Below are 12,863 nucleotides of genomic sequence, written 5' to 3'. Positions count from 1 at the left end.
CCTGCCGCGCCGCCGTCACGCGGAGCGGGGGAGACGCACGCGAGCGCCGTCACGTGAGCGCGCGCGCTGACCTACTTTGGGCCAATGGCAGGGCCCGGAGGCGCGGGTGGCCGCGCGCTCCCCCGCTGCGGCGGCGGCTCCTGGCGGGGCCCGCGCTCCCCCGCCCCGCCCCGCCCCGTGAGCCGCCCCGCCCCCGCCCCGCCCCCGGGCCCCGCGGCACAACGGCGGAACCGGGCGACGCAGCGGGGCCGTTCCCGGGGCAGCTGGGCTGCGAGCCCGCCAGGCGCCCCGACCCGCCAGCTGGGGGGGCGCTGCCGCCGTGCCCCGCTGCCCCCCGGCCCGGCTCGCACCCCGGCGCGCTCCGCTCCCTAACGCGGCCCGTGTCCGTGCGTGCAACGCGGAGTAAGGGCGGGGGCTGTCCCCGCCGAGGCCGTGTGAAACGTTTCCCAGCGGCGCGGGGCTCGGTGCAGGCAGAGCCTGCAGCACCGCGCCCGAGGGACCTGTGCTCCCCGCTGTGCACGGGACACCTGGGTCACGGACCTTTAACCCAGCGCTGCCACCCCCACCCACGCCCTGCGCACCGCGTCCGCGCTTCGGTGACCCCACCGCCTCCCGGGGCAGCCTGCTCCACCGCTGGGCCACCCTTCCAGGGAAGGAATGTTTCCGACATCCAACCTGAACCTCCCCCTGCAGCCTGAGCCCGTTCCCCCTTGTCCTGTCGCTTGTTACTCGGGAGGGGAGACGGACGCCCCCCACCTACAGCCCCTGCCCCGCAGCTGTGGGGAGCAGTAAGGGCCCCCTGAGTCCCACTCTCTTCCCTACTGCATCTGCACAGCTTGAAACGACTTCTGTTCAGAACCACCTTCTGGAAACGAGACTGCAGTTTTTCTTACCTATACAGAAAGCTTAGGTGACATTGTCTTTGGGGATCCATCTAACCAGTATCTTCCAGGGGACCTACTTGTATTTTCTCCATAAACACAGATAAAACTGGGCCAGGAAGGCTGGGCAATAATCACGGCTTAGCGGAAATGCTGACACTGCCAGGCGGAAGGATGCCTGCTCCTGTGCTGGAGGACAGGTCTGTTGCAGTCACCTTGTAACCTAGAGCTCCACATGCATTTAAATCTAGACTGGTCTGAAGAATCCAGCCCTTTCCTCTGCCCGCCTCATCCTGTCTGTCCCAGGGTTAAACAGGAGCCAGTACTGTACGTGCAGTCGGAGAAGCCTCTCAAACCTGAGCAAAACTTCCCTGATCAGGTATGCATACAGTCGCAGCTGGGCTGCTGATGTCACCAAATTCCTCTGTTAGGTTGTTTTCTTTTAAATATGTCCTGTGCGGAGAAAAGAACTACAAAAGCAGGGGGATGGATAACAAGCTACAAGGCGGAGAGGATAAATAATACAGGAGAACAAGCTTTTGGGTCAGGCACAGGACAGACTGGAAAAGCAAATGCTTCCCAGTACCTTAAATAGCTACTGGTTTATTGGTAGTGAGCCCCACCTCAGGCCTTTAGGAGCCAAAGTGATGGATGAAAGGACTGAGATGCACAGAAAACCAGAGAGAATCTGAGAATTTGAAGAGGCTCAAGATTCAGCCTTTGTTTTAGTTCTAATTCATCCTAAACCAGTGAAATGATCCCAGATTGGCCTCAGATGGTGGCACATCTCCAGCTATATTTAACACAGAACTCAGAAGTACATAAAAAGCCACATGAGGATGTTCAGATACCCACACCCTACGTGGAGCTAAAAAGCAGCAGCTTTTGAAGAGAAGGCTGAGAAGCACCAAGGAGCAAAGTCTGCCCTCCACTTCCTTCATCGTCGCAGAGGTTCTGGAAGTAGCCCTTGCTTGGCTTTCCAAGTGAAAGCTGCTACCAACAGTGCTAAATTATTTAAAAATTGATGTTTATTGCTCATGTGGCGTGCAGCTGAGCGAGTTGCTGTGGCTCCTTGCAAGAGGAAAAATGCTTGTTGAATGAACCATGATCTGCCCCCGCCTCACTTTATTTTTTTATTTTATTATTATTATTTTTGTTAGGTTTAATTGAATGTGGGAGAGACAGGTTTGGAACTGCTTTTGGCTGATGGCAGAGGAACTTCTCTTAAGTAATCTGGAGCGGTTCCAAAAGGCATTCCAGTTCTCAGAAAAATAGGTATTACTAGTCATTGCTTATATGCTATGAGTTGAAAGATTAATAATTTTCTCTGCCAAGGTTTGCAGTCAGCCTTTACCATGACAGTAGATCAAATGCATGTACTTGCCTGGGCAGCTGACCTGATTTGAACTCAGCAAGTGTTACTCTCAGTGATGACTACAGTTTTGGAACAAACACTCTGCTATGCTTTTTAAAGCAACCTTAGCCTTGTAAAGCATTAACCAGCCTCTCAAGCCTGTTTCAAGCACCTAGTGCCCTCGGTGCCTTGGCGAATTGTTTAGACCCAGTAGGTGTAAGCAGCCAGATGACAGAACTGGATTGAGACAAGCGATAAGCGAGTAGCTGGCCTGTTTTGCCGGCAGACCTTCCCCTGAATAAGGACAACTCCCAGCTGGTGCCAATGGGAGAAACAACTTGATCCTTCCATTTATTCCTCTGTGCTCCGTTCCTCTTCCTGTCTCACTTTTGGCTTGCATGCTGCAGAAAGACAGTTAGAAATAGCTGTTCTTACATGCTCAGGCTGTTTGATTTTGGAAGTTGGCATTGGTTTTACTGGAGATAGAAGAGCACCCACGAGCACAGAATAAAACAGCCCATCCCCAGGCAGAGCTGTAACAGGAGGGAGGAGTGAAAGGTGCAGGAGCTGAGCATCTCCTCCTTATTCAGAGTTTCTATTGAAGTCAATGACCCAGATTTCTCTGACTTCAAATGGCTGTTTTCAGAGCGCTTGCCGGAGGCAGGGTGCTGGGGAAGGTCAGGCACAATGTAGCCTGATGCATTCTGCATGCATAGGCTTATCAGATCTGGATCTGTAGAACTTGGTGCTGAAAACCCATGTTCTTCAAGGAGGTCTGTGAAACTCACTGAATTGACTAGTACCCCCCAAGCTTCAGGCTTGCAAGGTTGCCCTGAACTTGGGATCTCCTTCTGTCCTGTACTTCTGTGATCAGTTCTGTGACATCCACCCTGCTCCCAGGTTTCCCTCTGTAAAAAAAAAAAAAATAAAATAAAAATTGCAGAAACCCCAAACTAGTTTTCGATCCCAGGGGCTTAGATTATTAAGAACACAGACACATGGTAAACCTCTCTTATCTTTGGCAAGAAAGCCTGGCCTTCTGCAGAAAGCTGGGAAAATCCCTACAGACAAAAATCAGGCTTCTAAACATAAAGGCATTAAAGTCATGCTATGTCCCCTTGACAAAAGAATCATTGTTAACTGCACATATTTCAGAAGAGCAGCAAGTGGTGCAGAAATGAACACTATTAATCTGTATGCAGTTCATCCTGCAGGTTTAGATTCATGAAGACTCGTAGATGAGACTGGTTTTGGGTCGTGCCCTCCCCCCCCTTTTTTTTTAATGTACTCCCAGTTACAGGCGGCAGCAAAGCAGGTTCCCAGTGCTGCTGTCAGCCAGCAGTCCCCTTCCCTAGCCCAGCCAGGGGGATTCTCCTAAATTATCGTCTCTCGTGTGGCCCATTTCATTCTCTTTAAATCTCTCATCAGAACTTTCAGTTGGAAACTAGTTGCTATCTCAGTATCAGAACAGGCACATTGAATATGTTGAAGATGAGTGTACCAGGCTTCCCAGGTTTTTGGAAACCTACTTATGCAAGTATCATAATGCAACACAGAGACAGTAACAATGAACACTGTCTTAAGAGGCAAATGTACCCTGGATTCCGTGCATATATCTCCCTACTTTATTTGATACAGAAAGCCTGATTAGATCTGTGAAGATTACAGTTTAAAAGGGCTTGGAAAAAATGGAGTATTAGTAACTTGGATATTTTAATGTATATTCAAACGTGGAATCACCTTTACTGATACAGAGCATCCCAAAGCTGGATTTCAGTCGTATGACTGTTTATCAAAAGAAAAAGGAGGTATTTTCCCAGAATCATATGTTGGCTTTGTCTTACCAGTGTCCAGGGCTGCCGCGTGCTGTGACGCAGGATGGAGCAGCTGCACACTGGGGTTTGTGCTCTGAGGGAAAGGAACGGATTCGGAGCGTTCAAACTGTGAGTCCTCCTACCTCTCCTTTCCTCTGGGCTCAGCAGCTCTGCAAAAGTCCTGCTGCCTGTTTTATCTTCTGAAGGATTAGATTAATTGCTAACATCTCCTGCGAGGACAGATGTGTACAGAAAAGACGTACAACAGAAGAGATGCATCATATTTGCCATTTCAAACAGCGTTCAGCCTCGTAAAGTTGTTTTTATGCATTGAAGTGAAAGGTTTCAATTAGTTGGGACAAATACAACGATAGCTGGCAGCTGTATTATAATAACCCTTCGATAAACGTGCGGACACAAGGAAGCACAGAAGCATTGCTATTGTTTGTTGCTTAATTCTGTCTTTGACTTTATTTTTTAATGCCAAGTTTTCTTTTAAAGTTATCTGCTCTGATCTGCAGTGATGTGGGTGCATAACTGACTGTATTTGGACTGAAGATATTCTTGTCTGTATGTTTTCGTGGCCAGGCGTTTAGAATTTAAACTATATCAAAAGCATCAGGCAGAAAGTTGTACTGAAAATATCAGACATAACTAGTTTAATATTATACCAGCTTTGTATTATTTTTATTCCCATTCATTTTTAAATCATTTTTTTTTAAAAAATCTTTTAATTAATTTCCTTGCCGAGTAAGTTGTTTTTGAAGGCTCACAACTAGCATTTTCATAGGCAGTCTTTTGTTTTTTGGTGTTGTTTTTTTAAGCTGCCAAAGGGCACAAACATACTTACAGTTTTCTGTAGCCATCTGACAGCATGTATACAAGGAAATAAAGATGTCCTCCTCCTGTATTTTCCCTTAAATGGCTTTGACCTGGAGAATACATTATGTTGATTGGCATGAGAAAGAAGGCTGTGATCTTGTTTTTACTGTTTGTTATAGCAGTTTCAAACTTATCAAAGGAAGAAATAGAGGCTTTTTGGATGGCTGCTTGCCAACATCACTGATCAGAATTTTAATGAGATTTTTCTTTTCAAGGGCCAAATTAGGTCTAATTAACAATATATAAAGCAAATGTATAATGCCATAAAAGGCATGCAGCCTACTGCATATAGAATGTGTTTCAATCTCTTTACAAATAGAAATGTTGAACAAAATACACATTCTTATGCTGTTTTAAATATATGCAACTTTTTTTTTTTTTTAACTGTTACGCCTTAATTAACAAATTGCCTTTAGAAAATGTGGTCCTAGACTTTTATAATAATTTTGACACCTCTGAAGGGGATGCAGGTGCTTATGGCTGGACCCCTCTTATGATTTCCATTCACTTTGACACAGACCCCTGAAAACCCCCGTCTGACACATGCTGCTGTCACAGTGACAGTGTGAGCTGGGCCCTGATACTTCCCCTAAGTGCTCCGTTTGCCATCATCACATCTTTGGATGGACCATGTGTTCCTGTTTATGGGCTGGATAACTAGCCTGCAGCTCCCATTTCCCAACTATCACAAAAGGCACGGTTATATTTAGTCTACACACACTGGTTTTCCTCCAAGCATTTAAGACAGAAAATGATTAACAACTACAGAACGTCATCCTCAAAACACAGGGCTGTTTCTTCCCCCAAAGTGTATTTTGTGCAAAGAGGGGTAAACCCAAAGGACTTCTCCTTCCCCCCTGCAAGACTGTGTTGTTATTTATGATACCGTAGTTCAGTTCTCTCCTGATCTGTCTTATCTGTTCCGCATGAATATTTCAAAAAAGGAAAGCATCTTTAATCAGAGTTGGTCAGATGCAGCTTAATGCAATTAAACAAAGTACGGAATCGCAGCTTCTGCCTAAACAAGCCATTTTATTCACATACTGAAACCACTAACCCGGAAGTCTCTTGCAAAGCCTTTTTCCAAATTTCATGTTTAGTAAACAAATCTCAGTTCTTTATCCCAGGTAAATCAATATCTCCTCTGATTCATTTAGCTCATGAAACTAAAGATGAATAGCAGCAGTAACAATGCGGGTAAAAAACCCACCAAAGCACACCAGAACAGAACGAAAGCGAAAATCAAAACAAGTACCCACGTTTGCACCAACTCCAGGTCATCATTTCTAGTAGAATTGGGTTGAAGTGTTCAGAACACTTGGGCAGGACTTTAAGTGTTGCTGTGGACCAGGTTTATCTGGAAAGCTGTAACTAGAGTTTATGCTAATAGTAGTATCTGGAGTTACTAAGATAGTCTATCAACTGACTGTTAGCTTTGGAGTAACATTGGACATATTCTACATAAGCTTAAAGAGCCATTTCAGATGTGTATTTCTTGAAGCGTGTAAATAAATATATTCACAGCAATTTTAAGGAAAGAGCCAAACCACAGGGCAGAGGGAGTCAGAATCATTTTGCATCTGTTACAACACTCAGGATGATGTTTTGGTTGATTTATAGTGGAAATATTTGTTTTTCAGCTGGAATTGTGGTAACTCGGAACAGATGTTCACAGCAATGTTGGAATACTGTCTTACCCGTGCTTCGCTGTTAAATCAAGTGCTGTTACACATTTAATCTAGGAAAAAATTAATATACTGTGAAATTACTAATCTCACGAAACATACATAGTAATAGGATTCCAATTTTATTGTCTTTCCATTTCATCAGACTCTCAAGATATATAATAACGCATGCAAAAAACTACCGAAGCCGCTAGATTTCATCTGTTTTGTGACCCTGGGTGGAGGAGAGGTGCTAGTCTATTACTATTTTTTTTTTCCAAAGGCTTGTAATGTTGACCCAACTCAGCTTTCTGACTTTTTTCCACCTTCACTGAACCAACGAATATTTAAACAAGGGAAGCAAAGAAGGTTCTTCGTTATTTGTATCTCCTAAAAGTCATAAAGAACTCAGTAAATTATTTTTTTTTTAAGTCCTATTTATATCACTTAAAGGCCTTGACTACAGAGCAGCCACAAATACAATACTCTTTTCCCCACTGATTTCCTCCTGTCCCTCAACATTTAGCTAGCAAAGGAGAGGGAGGGCTCCTGAGCTCAGCAGCACTTCTGTCAGCGTGGAGAGGCTGCCTGGTTTTCCCTTCCCTTTTTGCCAAGGGAGGCAAGCTACAGCTCCTCTCCAAGCACAAACACCCAGAGCTATTTGCTGATGCAAATTCCAGATTGCCAGCAGAGCTCTGCCTGATGTCTTTACCTTATGAGGTCTGTTGTTTCTTCTAGGAACTTCCAGATACTCCAGTGCGATGTCCTTGCTTCCCAGGAAAGACCCAAACAGGCTGGCATGCAGCTGTTTAATGATTACCCCATTCACGGCTACTTTTCTTTCCAGGCGGTATCACTTTATTCTTAACGGCCAATAGCACAGGCAGCATCAGAGAGGGGCCAGTGACTTGTTCCTGTGCTGAAGTAAATATTTTGAATTACAATTATGGCATTAAGCTTTTAAAGCTGTACACAGAGACGTTTCCACACCGACTTCATGCACTCATAATGATGCACGCTGATGTGCTCAGCCTGGGGCGTGCTGCCTGCTGCCGGGGGTATGATGCTGCCAGGGGTACGATGCTGCCGGGGTACGATGCCCAGCTCAGGGCTCTGCTGGCAGCAGCGCAGTGGTTAGTGCATGGTGCCATGGCTGAGAAAGGGAGAGCAGAGCTTGTGGAGCATGGCTTCCTGGGGCCTCAGCTGTTTTACACTGGCATTTCATCCTGAGAGATGCACCATTAACACTGGAAGAAGTAGAACCTCAGTACAAGCTTGTTGTACAAATGCAGATTTTACCAGAATATATTCTGTGCAAGCTTAATATTTATAGTGGTGACATGAGTCACCTTCTTAGATACCATGGATACAGCATTTCATCCGCTAACTCCATGAAGTACAATCAGCTTTTCACAGAATTTTGCACTTGCACTTGAACATCCAAATGATTGTTCTGCTCCTCGGGGCATTCCTTCCTCTCTGTCCTGCTGAGAACTGGGGCCAACAGGCACTGAAATGCCTCTATGGCCAAGAACCTTCCATGCAACAGAAACAAAACTTCAACTGCTGCAGACTTCTAGACAAGACTTTTTGGAACATTTCTCTGATGCTTTGCTCAGACATGCAGCGTCATTATTTTATCTTGGTCATTCTTTGACTTGCCAACTGATATATTATGTGAGTTCTTCCTTGGAAGAGCTGTTCCTTCTGCACGCAGGGCCACATTGTCTCAGCCTCTGAATTCCCTTGAGCAGTGGGCGTTAGACCCGGGCACCCCAGATACCAGAGTGCGCGGCTCCCACAGCTGTCTCCATCCTGCACTCCTGGTCGTGGGTCTGAGACATGTATTCCATCTCAATCTGTTTACAATATTTGTAACAATATTTGGGTTTTAAGCTACAGGGCACCTCAGGACTGAGGCCCCAGCTGGGTGTGAAGAGCTGTGCAACAGCACTGAAAGGCGCAGACCGAAATGTGATGTTTATCAAACACGTGGTCCGGGAGTTTTCATCACTGGAAATGATCTGTGTGCTACCACACAGAAAAGTTCGGAAACATTTTTTTAATACTGTGTTTGAAGAATAAAATTTTCTTCTGACTTCAACCTTTACACCTGATCTGCAGCCTTGACTGACCAAGACAGTTCAGCACAGGGGTTAAAGCACCGGGCTGGTGACTGGTGCTCATCGCCCCAGCCTCTGCCACCGCTTGCTGCATGACCTTGGGTGAGTCACTCGGTTTCTGTCCGTCAGGGTTGTCTTGCTCGCTGTCCTTGTTCACTGCAGAGGCAGGTAGGAGGATTTTAGGAGTAACATCTGTATTCCAGGTGAATATTTGCAGGACTTAGCTGTGTGATTTCGTATGTAAATAAGGTAATGAGGTCTGTTATGATTGCAAGCCTCTTGTACTCGACAGCCAGGTCCTTGTTTCCAGTAGTAAGTCCTGTAGCAGCACACTGTATTCCTCTGACCCTCTCAGTAACATCCTCTGGTTGCTCTCTCAAGCCCTGTTAATGAGCTGCTGAGAGGCCACGAGATGGCATCTGCTTAGTAACAGAGTTGGTATTGATCTCAGCTATTGCAGATCTCCCCACCTTGCCAGCACAGACAAACAGGCTGATAATTGCTTGTCATAAGACATCTGAACTGCAGAGTTTGAGGGTCTCCCCACCTTGCCAGCACAGACAAACAGGCTGATAATTGCTTGTCATAAGACATCTGAACTGCAGAGTTTGAGGGTTTGATCCTGCTGCATGCTGAGCGGCTGTTGGGAACTGAGCCTTCCTCAGCCCATCAGGGTGGGTAAAGGCTGCTGGACCAGTCTGGCTTGGGCAGGGAACCTGTGCAAGATACTTTCCCCCAAGAAAACACCTGGATTACTCTGCGTTACTAATAGGCGAGACCAGTTTGCTTACGAGTTGCACTGAGGTCCTTTGGAAGTCAGTCAAAGGCTTTCTTATGCTAAGATTAGTAGCTCATGAGTAATCTCTACTAGAAGAATGCACTCTCACTAGGCTGTTGACATTTCTCAGGTGCAATACCTCACTGCCACATAGAGTGGTTTTTAAAATCAAAGAAATCTGGGGAAATGTTGCATTTGTGGCACAAGGGTCAGAAATGGGTCTGCTGTGGTCCATGCCACTGTCTTTTTTGGAAAGGTAACACTGGCTTTATTATAAATGTAGGATTTGCTGTAAAGCTGAAGATGCTTGAAAATTTTTAAAAGAAGTAAAATATGCATGAGTTCACAGGAGAGGATTTTGTAGCTCTAACACACATTGCAGCTACAGACACAAAATTTTGTGCTTTTGGTTCATTTAGAGAAGACATGTTTCAGCACTCAGAGACACCCTTATGATAAGGCATCAGCACACAGCACTAATGAGAGTTTGCAAATCAACTGAGAAAAATAATTTGAAACTTTCCAGTTTTATAACAGATAACAGGAGATGTGATTTCTTTTCAATATTTATAACAGTCCCCTCAAAATTAAAAAGCATCAGTCTGATTTAGCTTTCTTCCAGGTTGTAGGTGCTCCAGGGGAGTAACTGCTATTCCTTAGCAGAGGACGCTGCACACAGAGCACGCTGACAGCCTGTTCCTGGCCATCCCCGCACGGAGCGAGGGTGTCACAAAGGGTGGCAGGAGCTATTCCGAGCTGGTGCCTCCTCCAAAGTCACTTCCCTTTCATTCAGGAATGTTTGTGGGTTTTTTTTTTTTTCTTCTGCTCCAATAGCTGCCATTCCCTGTTGCAAAGCAAAATGCCAGCAAGGTTTTCTGCAGCAGAATTTTGCTCTGCTAGAGCCCTGTGTGAGAGCAGCTCAGGTTTCCCTGTCCCTTGGTTTTCAGGCACTGTTTTCCAGCTGTTCACGCAGCTGCCAGCCAGACCAGAACAGCCTGGCACCCACCAAATCCACCGCAATGTTGCCGCTGGGTTTTTCAAAAGAGGTAAAATTTCACTCTGGCTCTGGATCTTAACCAAAGCAGATGAGGTTTAGTGGCTTCCCCTTGTCCCTCAGTATTTGGGCAATAAGGATAACGTTTGCCTGCCTTGAAAACTACGGAGGAACGATGGCGTTCCCATGAGAACAGTCTTGTTATGAACGCAGGGGAGGCTTCCCTGGAAATGTGGTACCATTCCAAGCGGTGACTCCAGGGAGAAGTCTGCTAGCAGCCTTTTCATCTTCTCTGCACCCTGACTCATGAATATACATAGGGAAAGTGGGAGCTGCAGATGAAAAGCGGCTGGGACCCATGTTGCTGTAGAGCTGTGGATCTTCCCGGGCACCCGCTGTCATTGGCTCCCCTCCTCCTGAGCTACCCGGTGGTTCAGCAGGTGTTCCAGCACCTCCCCGAAGGGAGCTGGCGCAGCCCGTCGCACCAGTGCGCTAGAGCAGCTCCGGCTGATTTTAGGTCACATTAACAGCAAAGCAGAGGGACCGGGCAGCTCTGCTCCCTCTCCGAGCCCAACGGCAGGCAGCAGCTCGCTTGTGATCTGGCTTCAAGGAAGGCTTGAATCTACTGGAATCCCACCGTTATCTATGATTTCAACAAGTACCCTACCTCCCCAAACGGTGTGAAGTGGCACACAGCTATCATGGCTGAGGTTCTTATCCAGAATCTGTGTGTAGATGTGCGATAGTCTTAAAGATCTTGACAGGTTAACTTTCAAGAAAATGTCTTGTTAGGGAATAGTCACTACTAGCAATTACCGTGCTTTTATCTGTAGCTGTCAATGCCCTGTAAAAAGAGGCTGTTATTCCCATTTCATAGAAGAAACAGATGTTCTGGGGATGTCTGAATAGATTTAACACAGAAATTGCATGCCTAAAAGGTGTTCTAGAAAATCCCATCATTATCACATGACTGATTTTATTCAGTGCACCCAGGAATTCAGCAGCTCTGCTGGTTGTGCTTTGCTTCTCTTCATATTTGTTTTAAAGCAATAGTTTTGCTTTGAAGTTTTCATTTTTCTTGCCTTCTGGGGCAGAGGAGGAGCTGAAAAGAGACTACTGTAATTTTCTTTTTGAGGCAAACTTTCAGGTAGGGATTTATTTGAAACTTCTTGAGGTTTAATTCGGTTTTGTGATCAAGAGACAGCGAAGTCACATTTGTGAAATCCAATTAGGCTGCAGCTCTGGCAGGGCCACATGACATAAGGCATGTACATCCATCTGACCCCGTCCTTCCCTGCTCTTAAAGCCTTCAGCCTCCATGGCAGAGCCGTGCTGCTTATCTCAGGTATTTGGGATTACTGCAAACTCAGTTTACCTGCTCAAGAGTGGTCAGAGCGGCAGCCTTTCCCCTGGGAACACGGCAGAGGACAGGGGCCTGGCAGCTGAGAACTGCTTCACTCCAGGGGATCCATTGGCGCTGGGCAGGGCGAGAGGAGAGCTACAGATGGATGTTGTGTTGGCACCAGTACCTGAACAACTACTGAATGCAGATAGTACAGAGGATGGGAGGCTGTGCTGTGGCCCTGGTTTCAGCCAGGAACTACAGGCAATTCTGTGCATGTCTCTACTCATTCAACCTTCCTGCCTGGAGCTAGAGTTTGTCAGTACCTTTACAGAGCAAACATTTATTTTTTGGACTGAGGACTTTCCACTACAAGAAGCCAAAAATTGTTAGTGCAAGAAAGAGCTTACCTGGTAACAAGCCTGTCTCAGGAACCAGCTCTTGTGCACTCGAGGAGGTGATGATGCACCCAACTGCATGCCACAGTCCTCACTCCCAGCTGCAGAGTCCCTTGGCTTGCCATTCCCTTCTGGCTATAGCAAAAAAAAAACCAAAAAACAAAAAAACAAAGAAAAAAAAAAGAAGAAACTAGATACTTTCTACTTCTCCTTACTTGGAGAGCAGTAATTTCTCTCAGCCAGCTCAGAAATCAAATTGCTAATTACCCTGCTGTGCTGCTCACCTCTCTGGGCGACAGTTGTCCCTGGCCTGGAGGAGTCCTCTTGTAGCACCCACTACTTGTTTTCTTTCCTGTAGCAAAACTTCATTCCTGATGGCTAACAAGTTTTCTTGTAAGAGGGAATCTATATTTTCATGAATTGGTGAAGTTCCTAAGGCCTTTTGCTTCGCTTTCCTGAAATTGTTCACTTTAAGCAGATTCATTTCTGTACACCAAACAGTCGGGACAAGCAACGACAGCAAACCTGGGCTGCAACAGCCCTCCCAGTTTGGTACCAACCACCAGTTCTGTACCTCTGAGCACAACAGCAAACCAGACTTTTCCATTATCTTCAGCCAGCTGCAGGACTTCC

General features: G+C 46.2%; 1 long non-coding RNA gene across 3 annotated transcripts; it reads right to left on the bottom strand.

The window, feature by feature from the left end:
• Positions 1-851: 851 nt before the first annotated feature.
• LOC114016387 (uncharacterized) lies at positions 852-12,361 on the bottom strand. 3 transcript variants are annotated; one of them, XR_003560811.2, is made up of 4 exons: positions 12,243-12,361; positions 4,900-7,514; positions 4,080-4,279; positions 852-3,143 (listed from the first exon to the last, which is right to left on the bottom strand). It is a non-coding gene; the product is annotated as an uncharacterized LOC114016387 (long non-coding RNA). The 3 variants fall into 3 exon arrangements; XR_003560812.2 differs by having other exon boundaries at positions 4,080-4,981; positions 7,308-7,514; XR_003560810.2 differs by having other exon boundaries at positions 4,080-7,514.
• Between the last annotated feature and the right edge of the window lie 502 nt (positions 12,362-12,863).

This window comes from Falco cherrug, chromosome 1 (assembly GCF_023634085.1).
Source record: "Falco cherrug isolate bFalChe1 chromosome 1, bFalChe1.pri, whole genome shotgun sequence".
In the NCBI taxonomy this organism is placed as follows: Eukaryota; Metazoa; Chordata; class Aves; order Falconiformes; family Falconidae; genus Falco; species Falco cherrug.
The sequence above is the reverse complement of the archived record's forward strand: the minus strand, read 5'-3'. Positions and strand labels throughout refer to the sequence as shown.